Source organism: Crocodylus siamensis, chromosome 11 (genome assembly GCF_052110815.1).
Source record: "Crocodylus siamensis isolate JL-2025a chromosome 11, ASM5211081v1, whole genome shotgun sequence".
In the NCBI taxonomy this organism is placed as follows: domain Eukaryota; kingdom Metazoa; phylum Chordata; order Crocodylia; family Crocodylidae; genus Crocodylus; species Crocodylus siamensis.
Window position 1 is genome coordinate 65185880 of NC_143405.1, and position 21636 is coordinate 65207515.

Below are 21636 nucleotides of genomic sequence, written 5' to 3' on the forward strand. Positions count from 1 at the left end.
CATGGATACCAACTATTTAAATATTTTCTCATAAAAAAACCCCCTTTGGATTCTGGGTAGATTGTGTAGAAATGTTACAGCCTCAAGCTGCTGGAGTTCAGATTTCTGAACATTTTTTCCCCTTTTGATCCGTAAGTGGATATAATGCAACACTGCACATGAATACATTTTAACAGATTTTAAATGAACCTTTTCTAAACTGATAGAAGAAAATTAGAAATTTTCTAGGGAAATCCCTTGGCAGATAGCACATCTGTTGGTGCATTTTGAGCTACAGTAATTTTCAGCAGCCTCTATCAGCCATTTTGTTCAAAAATCAAATAACATGTTTGCTAAAGGCAAATACAATTATTTCAGGGCATATCACAAACTTTACTCAAGTACCAAAAATATTACTGTTGAAACCATAATGTCCCAAATTACACCAACAATGAACTAGTTAATTAAAAAAAATCAACAGAAATATCTGAAATAATGTACAGTAGTGTGAAAGTTGCTTGAGACATTTTGTAGGGAAAAATTAAATGACTATATAAATAATGATAATATGCACAGAGGTCTTTATTACTAGCTGCAAGTGGTAGGATCACTACATAATTTGCTCTTAGTTCTAATTACATGTTTTTAAAAGTCATTGTTTTTCTATTGCTCTGCTTTATTTTTGACCAGATGGACTATTCTATGTATACAGTGCCCCTTAGAATGCTTTTTCCGCAAAATTATAAAAAAGTAACATTTGTTGTTTTTATGGTTCAAAAAAATTAATTTTACCAAGATTATATGGACTCATTGGGAACAAATATTTTAGCTAAACAGAGTAGGCTTTGCATATCCTAAGTCATTACTTCATAGATTTCATAGGCATTAGGGCTGGAAGGGACCTCGGAAGATCATTGAGTCCAGCCCCCTGCCCCAGGGGCAGGAAGTCAGCTGGGGTCATAGGATCCCAGAAAGATAAGCATCCAATTTGCTCTTGAAAGTGTTCAATGTAGGTGCTTGAACCACCTCCGCTGGCAGACTGCTTCAGACCTTGGGGGCTCGGACAGTAAAGAAATTCTTCCTTATGTCCAGCCTGAAACGGTCTTGCAGGAGTTTGTGACCATTCGACCTCGTCATCCCTTGGGGCGCTCTGGTGAACACACGTTCCCCCAGATCCTGGTGGTCACCCCGATAAACTTATACGTGGCCATCAGGTCACCCCGAGCCTGCGCTTTTCCAAGCTAAAGAGCCCCGTGGCTGTCAGCCTGTCGTCATAAGGTCTGTTTTCCTGACCTCTGATCATGCGCATAGATGTGACATCTTGTAGATGTGTAAGAGTATATGTAATTTTAGTTTTCCAATTACTCCAGATGAATTAAATGGGACTACTCAAGTCAGATGCTTGAGATTTGTAGGACTAGGTCCAAGGACAGGGGGAATATATATTTCCTATTGTACCCCTTCCATCCCCCCCTCCCCCCAAGTACAAAACAAAACAAACCAATCAGTAAATTCAGGATTAGCTCTGTATTTAAAAAGGTACGCAGGTATTTAAAAGATGCCATCTGTGGGTAGAAACATATTAGGTAGGGCACACCTTGTAAGAAAACTCCAGTGGGTTCCAGGAAGCATTGTGAGCTGAAACAGTCAGATTTTAATCTCATGTCTACACTTTTTACTGGCTTTAATGACATTACCCTCATTTAGACTAAATGGCCAAGTACAGATAGTCAAAAAGCCCAAGGCTGAACTAATTCAGTCTTCACAGGTTAGTCTAAGCTGCAGAGATTGAACCGATAAGCAAGTGAACAGACATTCACTTTTGATCCCAGAAATGCAGCCACATGTCTGCAGTGGCCCAGGCCAGAAGCTGGGAGCACTATAGCACGTCCCTGTTGGGCTGGAGCAGATAACTTGGGCCAAGGCTGGTGGGGGGGGGTTGTGGGAGAGTTGCTAAGCATCCTGGGATTTTGGGGGATGTGAGTTAACTTGAATCTGGAGGGGATCTGGGGCAGAAGTTCAATAAACGAATGTAATCGAAATCAATTCAGTCTGATACTACATCCATCCAGGTTTATCTTAAGCCAGTTTAAGACATTTTGAAAGCAGTTTATGCACATTGAACTTCTGTTGTGGTACAGATCTGAACCAGTTTCCGATCACATATACCAGTTTGTCATTTGTGTCCCTAGCCAATGAAACCAGATCCCGTTCTTCAAAGCAGCCCGTTTCTTGGTGGGCCGTTGCACTAATCATCCCTTGCCAGGGCATGCCACCGTGAGCTTCTTTTTGAAATGTTTCGCTTGCTTTTTTAAGACTGGAACTTTGCAGTGGAAAGTAACCCTGCCAAAGCCTCCTCGGCAGAGAAGGGGCAGAGAGGAGAGGCAGCATATTATAGAGCTGCTATTTCCTTTCCATGGCCTGTCTCCACTCTAGTTGCTTCTGCTGCTTTTCTGCTAGGACTGGAACTAGCAGAGGAGAGGGTGGAAGCCCGTGGTGGTGGTAAATTCAGGAAATGGTGTAGTCTAGGTAAAATAGTAGGGACCGGCTATGTTATATTTTCCTGAAGTTTCTTATCTAAAGACTTAATAAATAATGTGCTAGTAGAAATAGCACTTGCATGTTTCCGGTGCCTTGGCAATTGAAGAGAAAAACAGAAACCATGCTGCATTTGCCAAGTTCAGGCAAGCTCAGTATCTTCTTTTGTAATGGATTTTTTTTAACCTGCCCTTGTTCGTTATCAGCTCTGGAGGGAAATAGAGAGAGGTTTGCAATGTGAGCATAAATCATTTCCTATATGTAGATCACATGCACATATGTGCATATGCACGCATACATGCGTACAGGTGCACACTGAAAAGAGCATAATTAAGACTGCGAAGTCAAGTGCTCAGAGGTTAGGAAATGCCAGAATGAAATTTGCCTGTGCAAGCTTAGTTCAGTCATTTAACACATCTGCAGTATGGTTTAATTATATTACCACATACTGCATTTTTATTTCCATTGGACCCCTCCTGCATTCAGCGTATAGGATGGGCAGTGTTCAGTTAATGAGCTGCTATTCAGGATGTTTTCTCCTTGCTGTTCTCAGTAGGTGGTCCTAGGCTGTATTTACTGAATACTATTCAAACCCTGATCTGAAGACAGAATTCCTAATTTCCTCATGGGCTTTTCTGTGGTATCCAAACACTTCACAGGAATTAATTAATCTATCTTCACAAAACCCCAGCAAGAGGAGAGGGTGGTGTTATCTCTCTTTCACAGATAGGGAGTTGAGACACAGATTAAGGTCAGACGAAGCTGCTAAATTTGGGTGCCCTGTCTGAGATGGTAAGGACTTGATTTTTTTCCGAGTGCTTAGAATAATGCAATACTTATGAAGTTGCAGATACAACTTCCATTGGCTTCTGTTGTCTGGAGATCAGACCTGGGGTGTCAAGGTGCGCTGCAAGAAAAAGATGGTGCATGCAATCGGCGGTAATGTGTGGAAAACTTGGTTTAAGTAATTTCTCTCATTTCACATGGGAACTACAATGGATGGGAGAACCCTAATTCATTTGCAGAGCAGCTCATGGTATGCACTGGATGAGGCAGGAGGCCGGTGTGGGGGGGAAATGCCATGTGAACATGTCATTAAAAAAAACCAAAATAAAGCATGGCAATGCAGGTGCACCAGGAGCTGAAACTATGTGGCACAGGAAGCTCGGTTTTGGTGCTTCCTAACTGCTGGGTGCTGGACTCAACCAGCTACCTCATTTTTATTTGACCTATTTGAGCTGGTTACTTCAACTTCCTACAGTTACAAACAAAGAAACAGACTGAAATGCAAACCTCTTTCTGCTGTGGATCTGCCTCGTAAGTAAGGTTGGGACCCTTGGATCCAGCACATGTCATGTCTTGGCCCACTGGTGTTAGTGTAGCAATGGATCATAGGACTAGTTGATGGCCATGCTTTACGTGGACCAGGGTTATCATGGAGGGATGAGATGTGCTTTGCTGGCGGATCTAGTAGGCGTTTGCTGAGAGCAGCGAAATGACAATACTCAGGATCCCTCGATAACGTTCCTGGCTTGAAAGAGCTGTGTACCCCGTAGTGGGCACAGCCTCTTTGGTTTCCAGTCCCACTTCCTTTGCCATGCCAGGCTTGGCTCCCCCAATACACCTTCCTACTCAGAGCGGTGCCCCACCCCCTCACCTCACCCCCCGCCAGCTCTCTAGTCTCTACCCCAGTGAGTTTTCTATATCCCTCACATTTCATCCGATCTCAGTATAGCACCCACCCCCTGGCCTTCGAGAGCCGCATGTCGTTTCCCCTACTTCCCATGCTGGCTTCCTGTCTTTACCCCGCCGGTGCACGTCCTTCCATATAGGGTTCCAGCCACAGTTTCTCTTCGACTCCTCTTGCGATCTTAAGCTATTCGTTCCTTTTTCCTAGGTCTGGCATTTATTCTTCCTGCATTCAAATGAGATGTTTTCTGTTTCCAGCCCAGAGCAGCTAAGACAAGTGGTTGCAGGGAAAACACAGCTTCACCCTTTCACCCTTTTAGCTCTTGTCAGGATCATGATGAATGATTCAGTCACCACGAGGAGTTTGAGGTGCTGGAGCCTTGGTGAATTTTAGCTGCAGAATTCAAGTCTTCACCAGACGTGTTTGTATGGGTTTCCATACCCTTTTCCCACTGTAGATTTGGGCAAATCTGGACAAATACAGCCCTGATGCACAGGATATGCTTCCACTGTGTTTAGAGCTCCTGCTCCAAAAGTTCAAAGAAAACAGCACCAAAATGTTTTAAGAGAGGGAGAAAAACGCACGTTATCATCTTTCTTGGAAGCTACTGAACCATCTGGGCTGAATTTTTCCACAAAGTATTAAGTCTGAGACAGGCAACAGGCCTGGAAAATGTCAGCCAAAATGGCTATAGTTGGGCAAAATACCACCCCCCCTAAAAATAGGATCCGATAAAGACAATTGTCACAGAATCTTACTACTGCAACACTAAAAACTAGCGCCTTCATTAGCATGCTATAATAATACCTAAATAAAAATAGCTTGGTTGCCAATTACTGTAAGTTGTAAATAAGTGAGAAGGTGGCTCTGTTTTATTTCAGCAATAGAAATGTAGGACTTATAGATGAATAGAGGTGAATGCCTTTCAGATGGGGAAGCCCTGATGAAATGGGGATAACTGCAACTCAGATGAATGGTTTAGGTCTTTAGTCTACAGTTGCAGACAAGGCCATTGGAATTGCTGATATATTATGGAATAACGAACAACTAATTCTCTGCCGTGTTTGGGTTGGTTACAAGACACAAACGTTGTTTGAAGATATACTTCAGGCTCATTTTTAACAATTGTGTCCAGAAATGTTGCGATTCAATTGTTTAGCTCTCGTTTTAGAATGAATAAAAGAAACTGCAAAAACGATTTGCAGGCACAGTATAGATTTTTTTCGTTCAATACCCTTAACTATGCATTCAGAAAACTTTGGGATGTGTGCACTTTAACCGAAGAGGAACTTGCAGTGCTGTGGAAGTATTTAGCACCGAGACAGAATGGCTTGGTCGGCTTCTGAGCAACCAACTCGGATAAGGTGGTTGTGGACATGAAGTGCCATGCAGGAGGCTGCAGAATCTGTAAGTATGTTCTTGGGCCCTCTCCAAGGCAACAAAGATGCATGTTTTGTGCATTTGTTCTTTGGGAACTACATGACCACAGAAATAATTGAGGCCTGGTCACCCAGCTAGGCTGGGAGTGCTCTCAGCTTGTTGGGTGGCAGAAAGCTGGGATGGAGCGATAAGCTGTTAGAAAGGCTTTATGCATACACATGGAAATAGCCTGAGACAACCTGGCTGTTCTGTATCAGCTCTTCTTCCACTGTGTAGCATAGTCAGTTTTAGGAGAAGGCTATCATAAGATACAGTGTAGAAAAAGCACTCTTAGTGTGGAATTAGGGCTTTTTCATAGATGTTAGGGGCTGGAAGGGACCTCTCTGGATCAAAAGGTCCAGCCTCCCTGCTCTGGGGCAGGAAAGACCGGTGGGGTCATCAGCCCAGTGAGCATCCAGACATATGGTTCCTATAGTTGTTGATGGCAAAAATAGCTACTGTGCTTCAAATGCATGCCTTCTCTGATAAAGCAATAGCATCCCAATATAGACAGCTACTCAATGTGTCTGTAAGTCCAGAAGAAAAGCCAAAAGGAAAATCCACGTATTCACTGACATTTATTCGTGCTATTCACGAGCAATGGTAAGTCTTTCTTAACAGCAAAGAGGAACGAATTTTGCAGCATCTCTCTCCTTGCACTTACAATCAGAGTTATTTCCAAATTGCACTGGTTTCCAACCATCCACTCCCTCTGTCACTCTCACATCTTTGCTCCAACCTGAAAGAGAATGGGAAAGGTTAGGCAAAATAATTTTGTTTGTAGGAAAGGAAATGGCATAGATTGCCTCTATAAATTGGTATAATCCTAACTAAAATGAATCATGAAGCTGTTGATTCAGTTGTATGATTGTAATGCACTGCAGTCTTCCAGCAAGCTCCATGAAAGCCAGCTCGTGCAACCGCAGAGGCAGCTGTACAGACAAAGCGCCGTCGTTCCCTGCGCGAGGTGTTCGAAGGTGTTGTAGGGTAGCTGGATAATGGCAGCACCTCAGCTCTGCAATTAGAGATAAGGAGTCTGTCACGCTAGGTGTAGTGCAAGCAAATAGCAGAGTCTCTGCTTGACAGCTCTCAACCTACAGGAAGCAGCGGGTAAACTGTGCGCATGGGTTTGTGCATGAGTGTGCACAGACAGCGTGCATGTGCCTGATGCACTCAGACTTGCTGTGAATTACTGATGTGAACTGATTAGCTGCTGCAGGTTTGGAAGAGGGAAAGCTCTGTATAAGAGCTATGCACTCGTGGTACTTAGATCAGGGCGGCCCGCGAGGTGTTAAACAGCAGCCCCTGGGCTCCTTCCAGACCACCACTCCCTACCCCTCATTTTGCTGCTCCCGGAGAGCAGTCAGAGTCGGGACCTGCCCATCAGTGTGTGTCCCATAGGGCATTCGGCCCGCGGACACTTAGAAGCTGGACAGGCCTGGCTGAGATTAGGAAACCAAAGGTTTTACTCTTCTGTTTTTACTCCCTGGTTGCAGAGGGATGTTCTGTGTCTGTGGGATTATGGCATGAGAGCTACTGTCAAATTCCTCCTTTTTCTTCTCATTTCTTCTGTTTTTCCTTAATTGGTCAGCCATCTGCTACCCCTTCCATGTGCCCCCTGTTTACTGTGCCCCAGACTGTGAATAAAAGAAATATTTTTGCAGACTTAGTTGGTCTAATGAAAGATATCTCTACCACGAGTTCTGGCTGCAGAAGGTGAAGGTGTTTGTGTTGGTGGTTGTAATTGAGACTGATAAAAAAAGAGAGGCCAGCTTAGGGAAGGAAAAAGGAAAGGTTAAGTGCCATGGGCGGGGCTGCTCATTTGTGCTGTGCACATCTGGATTGTCGGTTTTAATAGCCTTTAAAATAACCTTATAACTGACCATGTAAATCCAGTCTTTTAAAAAAACTACAGTAGCTGAATGAAAATGTTCCAGGAGAAACAATCCAGGTCCATCCAAGTTCGTAGGAGGACTGATATACGTACTTGGATGAGTAGATCACAGAACTGGATCTATTAACTGGTTATTATCTTAATGCAATAACTGAGCTGCAGAAACAAGTGAGGTTTGAGATAGCGCTGAGTTTTTAATATACTTGTGACTAACAAAGGCCAACAAAATCCTTGCACCTATAGGAAAAATTTCAGCCCAGTTCCTTGCCAAGTTTTCTGTGCATTAAATAAACCATTTCATTCTGCCGGTTGTAGATTGAGATTTAAACATGTCCATAGGTTTCTAATTACTCATGAATATCTTATTAGAAAGCTTTCCTAGCACGCTATTGCAAAGCGTTTTTAGCAGATTATTCAAAAATTTATTCCATGCTTAATTTCAGGCCAGTCACCTGATGTCCAACTCTTGTTTAAAATGTTATCAGATTTACTGACAAATAACAGCATAATACCCTCTCTGTTATTCTAATTCGCCTAGTGACTGTAAATGGTCTTTTTATTTTTTAATCTTGCCAAGTTAAAGGGAGTTACACTAAAAACATCGTTTGTTGATGCCTGAAGTGATGCAACGCTGGGAAAAGAACAGAAAATGCAGAGAAAACAAATTCAAAATGATTTGCTTAGATTAGGTTTATGGGCTGATATGCGACTCGTGTAATTCTGTACAGTGAGACTAGGGACCAAGCATAATCATAGAGACTGTTGCCTGAAAGGAAACAGAGCACAATCAGGGAACATTAGGGTCGTTACAGATATTGCGTTTTAAACTATTTTCACAATATTTGGCAGCAGTAAAAATAAAAAGCAAACCAGCATGTGGGGTGAGCATCAAGAGAGCCAAGTAAAATTGGCAGTTGTCACCTGCCTAGTCTTTCGTTAGGCCATTGTGACACCACACTTGTGAATGATGTGCGATTCTTGCAGAGAATAGCTCTGCCTTATTGAGGAACATGCCAAGACCTCCCACTGTTGCTAGAAAATGGTGTAAAGGAGTAAAAGTTTTATAAAGCAAACAAAAAAACCCACTCTTACCAGGGAGGCGTTTTAGGGCTCTAAAACTCAGCAGCTCTCGCTGTAGCTTTGACCTTGGTGCATTTCTGCCCCACTGTGCTCTAGAGTGGAAAAGATATATTGCTGCCATCGTGTCTTTTCTTTTCCCCCCTCAGTTTGATTTATACAGGAAATCAACAAGCCGATCCAGCTTTGGCATCTGCAGCTTGTGAAAATGAGCCTAAATTAAGCAACTCTGGAGAGATGCAGTGCAGGTTCCCGAGCTGCAAGAGACTGAGTGATGCTGTCAGTGGGAGACATTTTAATAGGACATCTATTAAGAGACTATGGGCACGGGCACAAGGAGGCTTAGATACAAACCAGACAATCCCGAGAGAGTGTCTGTAAATATAAAATGCCGCTGGGAGACATAGTGAGCAAACCGAGTGTCACCGGTGGACATAGTTTAGTACTTTGCATCTGGCGTTGGAGGTGGGTAACATCAGAGCACTGCATCGCAATGATGCTCTTCCATGGCCATAGCATAAAGTTGGTGGCATTTGTCATGATACTGCGCTGCAACATCTTACTGTCCATAACACACGGGGGAGGGATCGTCCAGACAAACCCTGCACTGACGGGGCCTTTTTTAGAGCACAAGAAAAGCAAACGTGACCCTGTCTCTGACACCCAGGCTCCAACCCCAGAGCCCAGGCCCCGCTGGCAGAGGACCTGTATTTCAGACAAGCAGGTCTCTCCCCGCTGGCTGCAGCATGTGCTAGGTTCGACAGATTGTATAGGTAATGACTGAACCCCAGCCAGGCTTTGCTTGCCTGCTCCAGCATACAGTTTGCTTTTACCTTGGGCTAAAAAGGAGGGTATGTAAACGGGTCGTATTTGTCCCCAAAGCGTCAGCGTTCCTTTGCCATTTTTGCAGTTGGTGACTTCCTTTTGCTGCGTAGATAGGCAGTCCTTTAGTTCAGATGAAATCAGCACTTGCTCTCCTCTCACCTTTGGCCACAGGGAATTTTCTCTTACCTGTATTTGTCACTGGATAGACATGCCTGTGGTTAGGTGGGACCGGAAGGGATTTGCATGTTGCTCCATATTCCCCCAAACTGGGTGCTCAGCTGCTTTTGGAAGGAGCTCGGTGTATCCATGACTGTCTCTGAAACTGGATGTCTTAAGCTCTGTCTGATCTGGAGTTGTTGATTGTACATCTGACCTTGACCTTAGCTTTGGATAAGATATAGTACAATGATCAGAGCTTCATCTTTTTGCAAACCTCCCCCCCCCCACATTTTCAGATGTCTGAATGACATTAGCTGAAGTTTTCTCTTAAATGTGTTTTCTAACAGCTTTGTGTGAACCCTGTCTCGTAATATGACTGAGGAATCTGAATGCTGCATGTTTCCCTTACAAGAGCTGGTTGTACCAAAGTAAATTGTTCAATCTGGTGCATGCGGGAATTAGATAACAGTAACGAGAGCTGTGAGCCATATTTTCTGTGTTGAAGATGTCTTATGAAGGAGGTCATTTTCAGTAAATGGATTTATTCTGATATATCCAAGTAAGGTCGATTTCTGTTATCTGGCGTGCAACATCTCATGGATACTAATCGCAAAAGCCTGGTGTGAGTCCAGTTATATTGTTATGTTCAACAGTTAGCCAGCTAACAGCAGCAAGGTGGGTAGAAAAGCCCATTTACTTCTGTCATACTGACTTGACGGTGAGAAGAAGGATAATAACATTTGAATGTTAAAACTTTTGTTATATTTTAAGCAGTAAAGATCTGATGGTTAAATTAACACATTTTTACCAGGATGGAAGTAGATTTATATGCCGAAATACTGGGTTGGTAGCACAGTGTCATTTTTCACACAAATAGGTGGTGTAGAGTGGTAACATTTTTTAAAATGATGATAATCAAACGTGATATGCAATATATACAGTGGATTATGAGAGAAGTGGAGCCGCGGTGTAATAAGGTTATGAATACTGTGGGAATTGCGCTGTATTAATCTATGAATATTGGTTTGGGATAAGAGTATGCACACTGCCTGAGACCAGCTCAGTGAGGAGAGCCTTCCCATGCAGATGCCTTGATTGAATTTATATTGGAATGGGGGGATGTTTATTGTATGCCTAAATGCTTTAATTCAGTGGTAATCGTATGAGAAGGCAACCTAGCAAGACAGTGGGCACCTGCTAGTGGTTTCCGAGGTCCTGGACCGTATCTCCAGCTCTCTCGTGAACCTTGTTTGGCCAGGAGGGGAAGACGCAGATTTAAAGAAGACTGAAGAGTTCAAATGGGTTTTGTTGGCAAAGTTTTTTCTCCCAAGTACACCGCCCGTGTTTTGCTGGAGGCAAGCTGGCTGGACACTGGTCATTGCTTGCTTCGAGGGAGGGTCTGAGCCTGAGCCAGGCCTGAGGGGACTGGTTGCCACGCGGGGGTCTGTCACCCAGTGTTTGGTGTGAGCATGGGAGCATGCAAAGTTTAAAAAAACACCTTTCCCCCTAATGCAGGCAGGCTGCCTCCGGAGACTGGCCTTGACTTCTTGGCAGTTGCTTGGTAAGGGGTTTCGGAGCTAATCTTGTAGGGTAAGCAATTTGTAGGGGGCCCAAGGCTTTTTGGACCCCTGGGCACAGAGATGAAAGCCCGGCTCTCCAGAGTTCGGGCCCCAGCCTGGCATCCGAGGACCCCACGTGGTGTGGCCAGAGGTGCTGAGACTTTCGAGGCTCTCAGGTTGGCAGCAGGAGTTTCTTTAAGTTATCCAAGGCATGATGGGCAGTCTGGGGGCTTTTGGGGGACTTCAGTATGTGTCAGCAAAATCAAAGTGAAACCCCTTGAACCACCTCTCCCCCAGGAAATTATTTGCCATCAAGTGACATGGTGTAGATACTCTGGCTTTCTGTCCAGCTGTAGTTTCCGGTCCCAAAAGAGATGGCAGCACGAGGCTTGTGACACAGAGCAGGGTGCGCCTGGCGAGACGGGAGGTGTTTGAGGCACAGGTCGTTCCAGCAGCTGCGATGCACGCGATGAGCAATGCGTTTTGTTGTGTGCAAGTCCAGATGCTGCGCTCAGCAAAGCAAAAGTCAGCTTGCTTTTGGAGATGTGAAACAGCTTGAACTTGCAACTTGAATCCTCCCAAATTATCATGAGAGCTGATCAGACACCAGAATTTACCTCCCTTGGGAAATGTAAGCATTAACCAAAAAAACCCAACCCCTGCAACTTAAATCAATTTTTGTGTGTGACTAATGCCAGGCCATTGAGAGAATTTCCTATATTGTGTACATAATTTCAGAAACGATGGAGCAGTATTTATTATTGAGATGAGACTATAACAGAATTTGTACACAGCATTGAGCTAAGTCTGAACAAAATGTTTTGTGTGATCAAAACTGATATAAAAGTCAAAATATGCAGTTGCAAAGCACATCCATTGAAATGCTATCAGGGCTGATGTGTTCCCACTAAGATGTAAGCTTCAGCAGTTAAGATTCAAGGGAAAAGGCTCTGTGCTTCTCTCAGAAGGGGAGAAAATCTCTTTCCAGATTCTTCAAGATCAAATGTGCCATAAAATGAAACTCGGAAAGTGCAGAACATTCATGAGTTTGAGACAGCCAGAGACACTTTTGATGCCGTCATTGTCATTGAAATATAGCTGCATTTTATCGCTTGAAACTATGTTCCAGCCCTTTGAGAAGCTTCTTGTCATTAGCTCCGTTCAGAAGGAGTACATTTTCCTCTTAAACACCGTGCCAAAAAGCAGCTAATTTTTGTGAAAACTGTGCACCAAGGCTGAGCCTATAGCTATGATATATAGAGACAGCGCAGAAATACCTTTGGGTTTATAGGTTCTTTCCTACAGAAGAAGAATTCTTTGCACCTGAAAGAAAAGGCGTCGTTTTAGGGACCGTTCTGAAAAGGACTGCAAGAAAGATATTTGGTCTGCATAATATCAGCTCTGCATTGTGTCAAGTCACCCGCGGTGTCTGAAGCGACGGCATTGCGATTTGATGATATTTGAAATGATAGGCTATAAGAAGTTTTTATTTTGAAAGCTGCTGATCACCATTTTAATGATTCAAATGTCACTTGAAAAGTGATCCTATTTAATATGACATCTTGTTTTGGGGAATAAGATGCATTTGATATACCAAAACTAAGTATTTGTGTATGTGTGTTAATATGTTCCATAGGTGTACAACCAAGTATTCACATCTAACACTATTTCTGTAATGCTTGACAATGAGATTACTCAGTTGCATATTGTTTTTCTTTCTCATATTCGCAGGAAATGTTTTCAGAGGGCCAAGAGCAAGATACTGTTCAGGATTACCAATTGTTGCGGTAGGGTCTAGAGATCTCCATTGGGGTGCATGCTGTATATAAGCAAGACAGATCCTGCCCTCGAGTTCCTACAGTCTAGATAGAAAAGACAAAGGATGGACAAAGAGAAAGCAATATTATTATTTTTGTTTTACAGATGGGAAACCAAGGCATATGGTCTGTAAGCAACTTGCCCAGGTCACGCATCTGGTACCTGGCAGAGACGAGCATTGAGCCCAGGATGCCCAAGTTCAAGCAGTGCATGGATCTTGGGACCCTCCTGAACTCAGTGCAAGCGCAGTGCATGCACCGGGACAACAGCTATTGTATGCAGAGAGATTGTATTAGAGCAGCACTGCATCCTCTTTTAATCATAACGTGAATAATTTAGTTGTTTACATGTGTGCTGAATTGTGGGTTATGTAATTAGAAGATACAATCAGCACGATTTATTTTTATATAGCAACCATCCTGCATGCAGAATATCCACTTGCAGGGAGGCCCACTTTTTTGTGCAAAATGCTTCAATGTATTGGTACGTCAAAGAAGAAATCTTATGGGAAGCGAAAAACCTACAGTACCCTAAAAATAAAGGAATAGCAATATCTAGCAGTATTATTTATATATTGAAGTAAATCTGATGGTAAATTTTTATTACATGATTTGTTTAATCTATTTGGCTTCAGTATTGTCAACTGGAGTATAGTATCTTCTGCCTTCTCCAAAACATATACACATTATGCATTTTTATTAATACAGCAAGATGCAAGTGCTTGTTGAGGACACTTGGGTATTTTAGGAAATGTTATGAATATGGTTAATTCGCAGTAGTGCACGCAGGGTAGCACTGAAGTCAGATATTTTCAACACGTTACGTTTGCAAGTAAATTATACCTGGTCAATCTTATTTCCAAACTTTTCATCTATTCTGTTCAGTTCTTAATTTTCCTTTATGATTTTGTTTTCTCTATTTTTGGCCATTCAAGTATTGCTGTACACTTGTTTTTATGATCTTGTTTGTGTCTTCTATGGGCCATTCAAGCCATAGCATCACTCCCTCATGGCGTTAGTTTGTGTTGAAGGTTAGGCATTTTCTCGCGACGATCTTTTAACTGTGTTTTTTAAAGTAGATTCTTCTAAAGAAGATGGAAACTTGGGTTCCTTCAGTCTGCATTTGCTGCATAGTACAAAGACATTAGCTATATGCTTATTAGTCAATTAATAGTTTAAAAAGCAAAACATGAGATTGCAGCGTCTGTTAAAAAACTTCCTGAATTAAAGATCACTTTTTTACGCCAGTACTGGGTCAGGTCATTTCATATAGATTACATTTAGACCCATCACCTTCAACACTATCATCTTGTATACTTCTGTGGAGGATAGGGAAGTTTCTTAAAATGATATTACTGACATCCCTTGTCCGATGACACACCATTAGGTAAGTTGTTTGCCCTCCTGTGCACCCTGACTGCAGTGGCATAGCATACAGTTAGATCTAAGATATCATCTCTTGGAGCCCTTTGTTTTCTGTTATCCTGAGGAAGCTTGTGCTTCACTGCAATGCTTTTCTTCACTTTGTTCAGCTTCGAGGCCCAGACAGGTCCCTTGGACCTTCTCCATGACAGTCAGTGATTCATTGGGTGAGATTTATAGCCATATAAAAGGGCCAGAGCAGTGTAAAGAGGCCTTTAAAACCGTGTACTGTCAGGAGGGGCCCTTTCAATGGTTATATCCCATGCCCCTGTATCCACGTATAGGAAAATCACCCTGGAGAAGGTGCATCAGGAGGAGCGTTGCCAGCAGATCGAGGGCAGTGATTCTTCCCCTCGATTCAGCACTGGCGAGGCCACATCTGGAGTCCTGTGCCATGTTTTGAGCCCCCCACTACAGAAGGGATGTGGACAAGTTGGAGACAGTCCAGCTGGGAGCAACAAAAATGGTTTGGGGGCTGGGGGGCATGACTGGTGAGGAGAGGCTGGGGGAACTGGGCTGATTTAGTCTGCAGAAGAGAAGACTGAGGGGGACTGACTAGCAGCCTTCACCACCCTGCCGGGGGGCTGCAGAGAGGATGGAGCTGGGCTGGCCTCGGTGGGGGCAGATGACAGGACAAGGAGCAATGGGCTCCAGCTGCAGCAAGGGAAGTTGAGGTTGGATTTTGGGTAAAAAACACTCTCACTAGGAAGGTGGTGAAGCACTGGAACAGGTTACCTAGGGAGGTGATGGACTCTCCATCCTTGGAGGTTTTTAATGATATAGTTGGGGCTGGTCCTGCTTCAAGTATTGTGCAGGGTCCCTTCCAACCCTCATTTTCTGCAATTCAATAATGTGCAGGGAGAAACAGCAGGCAGACCTGAGGGCAGCCCCACAGCGAGAGGTTGCTGCCGTGTTAGGCTCCCAGGCCTGGGGAGGCACAGAAGTCACTTCTGTCGCGCTGCCCGGTCAGCGAGCTCGGTGCCGGGACTCTTAGCAGCACAGCGCTGCACAGCACACCACTCGTTGCTTATTACTGAGCTTTGGTTGAATTTCCAGAATCGTGTTGCACCCAGCCCACCTCCGTGCTTGCTACCATCCTGCCAACCCACCTCCATGCTGGAGAACACCTCCTGCTCTCCTGTCTGGTGTTTTTTTTCCATTTGGACCCCTGAGTTTTCAAAGAGGTACTCATTTCCCTCTGCAGCTTTTGCCCCCTAACCCACCCTGGTTCTCCTCCCACACAGCTGGCCTGGCTCAGCTTCAGTTTGGCTCCTGGCAGAAGTCTGAAAAGCACGTGCCCAAATGAGAGAGTAAGGCGCTGCGGACAAGGCTCCGGTCCCTTGCTGTCTGTTTGCAAGGCGCCGCGAATGTGCCTCTCTAGTGCTGTGCAAGTAACAAATAAGGCTATTAAAGCACAACGGCTTCTTTCTCTTTCCTTGTTTTCAAAGCCATCGTTGTGCACTGAAGGGGATGGCCAGAGAGCAATCGTCACTGTTCTGTCATGTTAGCTCACTCATATTTTGTGGCCTTGAAGCAAATATGCTTTAACTCGGCGGTTTCGATGCATGGTGTGGTATTCTCCATAGCCCTGCCACTTCCCTCAGCCTCTGCTTCACAAAAGTAGACTGTTCCTCACACCTATAAATATATTCAGAGAAATGTCACAATCTCTTATTGTTCCTCCAGCATGTAATGTAGCCCTAGGTAGCCACCCTAGAAAAAAGGATTTTCACAGTATAATTTCAGGCAGTTACTGCATACTGCAGCCTTTCCTCAAACTCTCCTCTTTCTGCACTTCACTTTTCCGCTTCTAAAAAAGCCATGATTGATATTAGTCTTTTTTTTTCCTTGATAAAAATGTATTTTCCCTTGATCTCAGTGTTGGTAATACATTATTCAGTGTTCTTTCTTAATAACAGGCATTGGTTGTTCCATTACTCACTATAGTTATTACAATGGTAAAGGCCTCATTCATCAGTATTTGACTTGCCCAGGCGAACCTTAATGCCTCACCGATTTCTCCATGCATCAGGACAGCTGTGTTGGATGCAGGGCATTTACAATTTACAATGTTTTGCCAGGACGTTGGGAATGCTGTGACTTGGAGTATTATGGTGGTAGTTTAGTCTGGTGGTGTAGGTTTTCCATATTTTGCTCGGCTAGCCAGCAAAACCAAATAGAGCAGGTAGGCAAATACACGGGTTGTTTGCCATGGCAAAGGACGAGTTTCCACTGAACGTCACATCTCCTGGTTCTGATATTTCTCCTGAAAATTTACAGGGTTCTCATCCTTCATGTTTTATGCCTCTTTCCCCTTTTTTGATAGTGATAAAAGAGACGATGTGGTGTGTGCGCGTGTGTGTGGAGGGATTCTTACATTAGTTATGAATAAAAATACAGGTAGAGAAGATTGTAAAACTCTAAATCAACGGTTCTGTGCACGGGAGTTTCACAATGGGACGCTCTTTAAAGGATATTGTCTGGAACATTACCTTTTACTCAGTCATTGCTAGGATTCTTGTGGAAAATGGACATAAAAGAACTGATATAAAGTAGGAGTGGATTTTTATTTCGCATTTCTGATCATACAATTGTTGGCTTACAAAATTGAAGCAGAGGGCCAGATAAGAGGTATGGCCAGTGACAGCCAATTGCAGCTGATCTGTTACTTGAAAACGAGTCACCTGCAGAAAAGGGTTTAATTCCTATCTTGCATCTGGACACAGGTAAGCACCTGTATGTGCACAGAAATGACAGAAATCTACCTGCCTGAATCCAAAAGCAGCTTGATGGCATAGGACATTTGTATGGGTCCCTACAGGAAGAAGAACGTGTCATACCAGTGGAAGGCCGAGGTCCCCAGAGCATCCCTGAGTGCAAGTGGCTTTCTCTGAACCTCAGGTTTTCCTTTACTAACTTGTTGAGTTGTGAGGATTGTCCAGCTGTCTGGTCTCCGCAGCCTGTAATTATTTCCTCTTAATTGGAAGTGTGCAACTTTGCATTCATTGACAGGATCACAGAAACCAAACCAATTGGTCTGATGTGCATTCTGAAATGGTTCCGATAAGTAATTTCCAAATTAATCACTAATGATGCACATGAGTTCAAAGAAGTCTGTGCCCTCGACGTGCTCTGAGACGCTCTACTATTCTGCCGGTCTAGTTCCCAGCATCCAGAATTGCTGCACTGCGTAACAAATCTGGCAGCATTGTTTCCACCTCGCATTGTTCACACCAAACTTCTTTTTACTACTGGACTCCGTTTGTCAGTGCTCTGGACCAGCCTGAGAAGAGGTTTTTAAGCTTTCAGTCCCTACTAGTCTTCATGGACCACACTACAGCCTTGAGACCAACTGGCTAAGCAGCAGCTCTGCAGAAAAGGACCTGGGGGTGACAGGGGACGAGAAGCTGAACAGGAGCCGGCAGTGTGCCCTTGGTGCCGAGAAGGCTACCGGCATCCTGGGCTGCGTCGGTAGGAGCGTTGGCTGCCAATTGAAGAAAGTAATTCTTCCCCTTGATTCAGCACTGGAGAGGCCACATCTGGAGTCCTGTGTCCAGTTTTGGGCCTCCCCCTACAGAAAGGATGTGGACAAGTCAGAGAGAGTCCAGCCAAGAGCAATGAAATGGTTCAGGAGTTGGGGGACAGGACTGCTGAGGAGAGGCTGAGGAAACTGGGCTGAATTATTCTGGAGAAGGGAAGACCGAGGGGGATTGAATAGCAGCCGTCACCTCCCTGCAGGGGGCTGCAAAGAGGCTGGGGGTGGACTGGTCTCAGTGGGGGCAGACGACAGGACAAGGAGCAATGGGCCCCAGTTGCAGCAAGGGAAGTTGAGATTGAATATTAGGAAAAACTGTCTCACTAGGAGGGTGGCAAAGCACTGGAAGGGGTTACCTAGAGAGGTGGAGGCTCCATCCTTGGAGGTTTTTAAGGCCTGGCTCGACAAAGCCTTGTCTAGGATGATCTGGTTGGGGATGGTCCTGCTTTGAGTGGGGGGTTGGTCTGGATGATGTCCTGATGTCCCTTCTGACCCTCCTTTTCTATGATTCTACATCTGTTCTCACAGACTCACCCAGAAACTTGCAGTTAGAGATCAACCTTTACAAGCGATCTCACTCTCTATCGCATTATTTATCTGCACTGAAAATAGGAGTTGTATTTGGGGCTTCAAATACTGGGGCACGAGAGCCCTCTGTAGTCGTGGACTTTTAAAGGAAGACCACTGAAATATTGCATGAGATTAATAGAGACCAAGCTCCTGAACTAGGTGATGGAGTAATCCATTTCAGTGCATTACCAAGCTAAGTTAAGGGCAGTAGACAAATTGTTTCGCTTTGTAAAAGGAGCCATTTTCTTTTTAAGTAAATAAAGCTATTTAAAAAACAGGCAAAAGGCAGAGGGAAAAACGGACACCTCAACTCTGTGTAAAACTTCTCCTTACAGTTTTTAAAATAGACCAGAATTTACAATGCACCCCGGATTGGTACTATACTTTGGTTAAAATTTGGAACAGGTTAACAGTAGTACATCTGTATTCCTCCTGGACTAGATTATGGAAGTCAATGGTTAAATTGTGTTTTCATTGTAAAATATAAATATTTTAGCTTGGCAGCATTATAAGCAAACCACTGTACATCTTAAGTAGTAATTATTTTGACATTTTCTTCACTGCTGATTCAAAATGGCTGTTTGAAAATGTGACAGCGGTTTAAAAATAACTTGTGGTGACGTCTCGCCCTTTCAGGGAGCAGTGGAGAACAGAGCAATGCAAGCCACATATCTGATGGGTGCAGACAGACCAGAAGGACCAGTCATACTGTGCCCTCAGTGGTATGCACAGGGCTGCACCTTTTGAAATGCATCTTGACAAGCATGCATTTAGGTTTTGGACAGCCCAAAAAGCTGCCCTCCACTTCCTATGCAGTTGTTTAGAAGATGGCAGAAGCATAGGGCATTTCACGTCCTCTCTCCTCCTTGTTTCTGATGGCTAGAAAATGGTATTTAGAGGTTTGCTTTTGGGAATTGGCTTATAGGTGAAGTAGATATGCACTTGAATAATGGTCCACAGAATGATAGACAGTGAGGGCTGGAAGGGACCTCAGGAGGTCATCTAGTCCAGGGGAACATCAAGTGTTAACTGATTTCTAAAAAGCCTGTTTCTGAAAGTTTCCGGTCTGGCAGATAAGCAATGAACAGACACACAAGCTGGGAAATTGAAGACATGTACCACACTGTTTCATAGCATGAGATAAGGTGGCACCAGGTCACAGTGCCCAAGTGCAGAGCCCTTGGGATTTCTGGTTTTGGGGAACAGAGCAAATGAGGAGAAAGCTCAAATTAGGATGTGTGCATGTGATGGTTTTGTGAAACAAAGGAATATGCTGACAGGACAGAACATGGCCATTTGGCGACCACAGAGAGACGAATCAGCAATGGCCAGAGATGAAGAGTCACCACAGAGGGGAAAAAGTACAAAAGAAGGGATTTCAGAGCTACAAAGGGTCCCCAAGTAGGGAACCTGAGGCCACCATGGACAGGGGGCATGCTACCAGTCCGTCTCATGCCCCCACTGGGGACGAGGGCAGGGGGTGGTTGGGCCTTGGCCTCCGATCTCTAGGCTGCTGACATCTGACATTCAAGAGTGCCTAAGGGCGAAGCTCACCTGCTGGCCAGATGTACCTTACCGCTGATGACAGCTCTAGGAGTGGTAGATATAGAATTGTTTGCGTTATTCCGATCTGCTATCACTGTGTATCCAATAAACTTTGCCTATTATCACATGGAAAGGTTGTGGTCAATCTGAAGGTTTTGGATCTATTCTACCCAGAGCAAGGTATCAGGGTCATAAATCCAGTTCCAACAGTTTTCAGACTTGTACAGTCATTAAGCTCAATGTTTATGATGTGGATGGTTAATGATTTTCAGTGGGGCTTGGGTACCTAAAACTCCCATTTCCTCTGAAAGTCCCAGCCTTGCTGGTGCCTTTCTTGGGAAAATGTTTAACTGGGGACCTTGTTCTAAAGTAGGGAGCACTGATGAGAGGTCATGCAAACTTGCACCCACTTATGGCTGGAAGATGTTGCTAAGTAAGGCCACCAGTATAGAGGATAAAATGCCAGGAGAAAAAGAGATGGATGTAGAATTAAAGGGCTTTCTTTGTCTCTAGTGCTTTTAAAGATGCATCAATAAAAAATGACAACATAGTATATACTGAACTGAGTAGGGGCATGCAGTATGATTTGCTTGGGTTAAGCAACTGCACATTGAATTGTTTGCGGGGGAAAGGAGAAAAAAGGGGGGCAGGAGAAAGAAAGAGGTTAAAATACCACTCAGTTTATTTCTGTAGCTACAGCATGTCTCAGCTATTGTCTGAATTTCTATATTCTTTCAATTGCCAATTGAAAGCTGAAGTTTGAGGTCATTTTTTTTTAACGGAGGCAGTAACTAAGAAAATCATTGTCTCTTTATTTTTACTTTTCAACTTAAAACATTCTGCATATGTTTAGAATGAAATTTGGTAGGAATTTGCTGAATACCAAATGAGTAGGTTGACATTGAATGGGGGAACGGTGACAAATCTAGACCAGCTGAAAAGCTCTAGCAGGAGCTCTTGCAGCTCTTGGATCAGTTAAATGCAAATATTTAACTTACATTAGTACTGAGAGGCAATGGATAAGCTTATGGTTTTATCATGAAAATGTTTGATAAATTCACATGAGAGAGCTGTGTGTGTTGGGACGGAGGGTTTGAAGGGCGTGACACTCAAGGGAAAGTAGCCACAGCACGCATCTTTGCTGCACATCTACACCAGCAGAACATTGACCATCCCAAGTGTGTGTTGTGATGAAGCATTGCATCCTGGGACTTGTGGTGTGCAGATCTAATACACCTACTCTTCTACATTTCCCATGGTCCTATATATTCTTTCATTGGACAGTGTCAAGTGCATCAAAGTTGTCACAGGTTTCCAGCTGTAGCAGAGCACTAGGGTGCTCGCTACTGGTAATAGTAATAAGGGCCCAGCTGCCAATCTTCAGGGCAGCGCAGGTGAGGGTTGCTGGGGCAACCAACTTGGTCAGGTGACCAGAAGGGGGCAGGGCCTGGCCTTTATAAGCAGTCAGGCTGAGACCAGAAGTCAGTTCCCCTCTGGCAGCCTAAGCAGCAGGAGCCCTGCTGCAGAGCAGAACAACCTGACCGCCTGAGCGTTGGTATGATGATACGGGGTGGAGAGAACCCCGACAGGGAGGTATTGAAAGAGGG

At 44.1% G+C, this 21636-nt stretch overlaps 1 protein-coding gene across 13 annotated transcripts in view; it reads left to right on the forward strand.

The window, feature by feature from the left end:
• The window catches only part of FHIT (fragile histidine triad diadenosine triphosphatase), a 772226-nt gene that overhangs the window by 259497 nt on the left and 491093 nt on the right, over nt 1–21636 (forward strand). Inside the window, exon 1 of one of the 13 annotated variants that reach the window (XM_090022424.1) lies at nt 13087–13116. The exons of the other annotated variants lie outside the window; for them this stretch is intronic. The gene's annotated coding sequence lies outside the window, so the exon portion shown is untranslated. Of the gene's footprint in view, nt 1–13086; nt 13117–21636 lie in introns of those variants that run through there. 13 annotated transcript variants of the gene reach the window in all.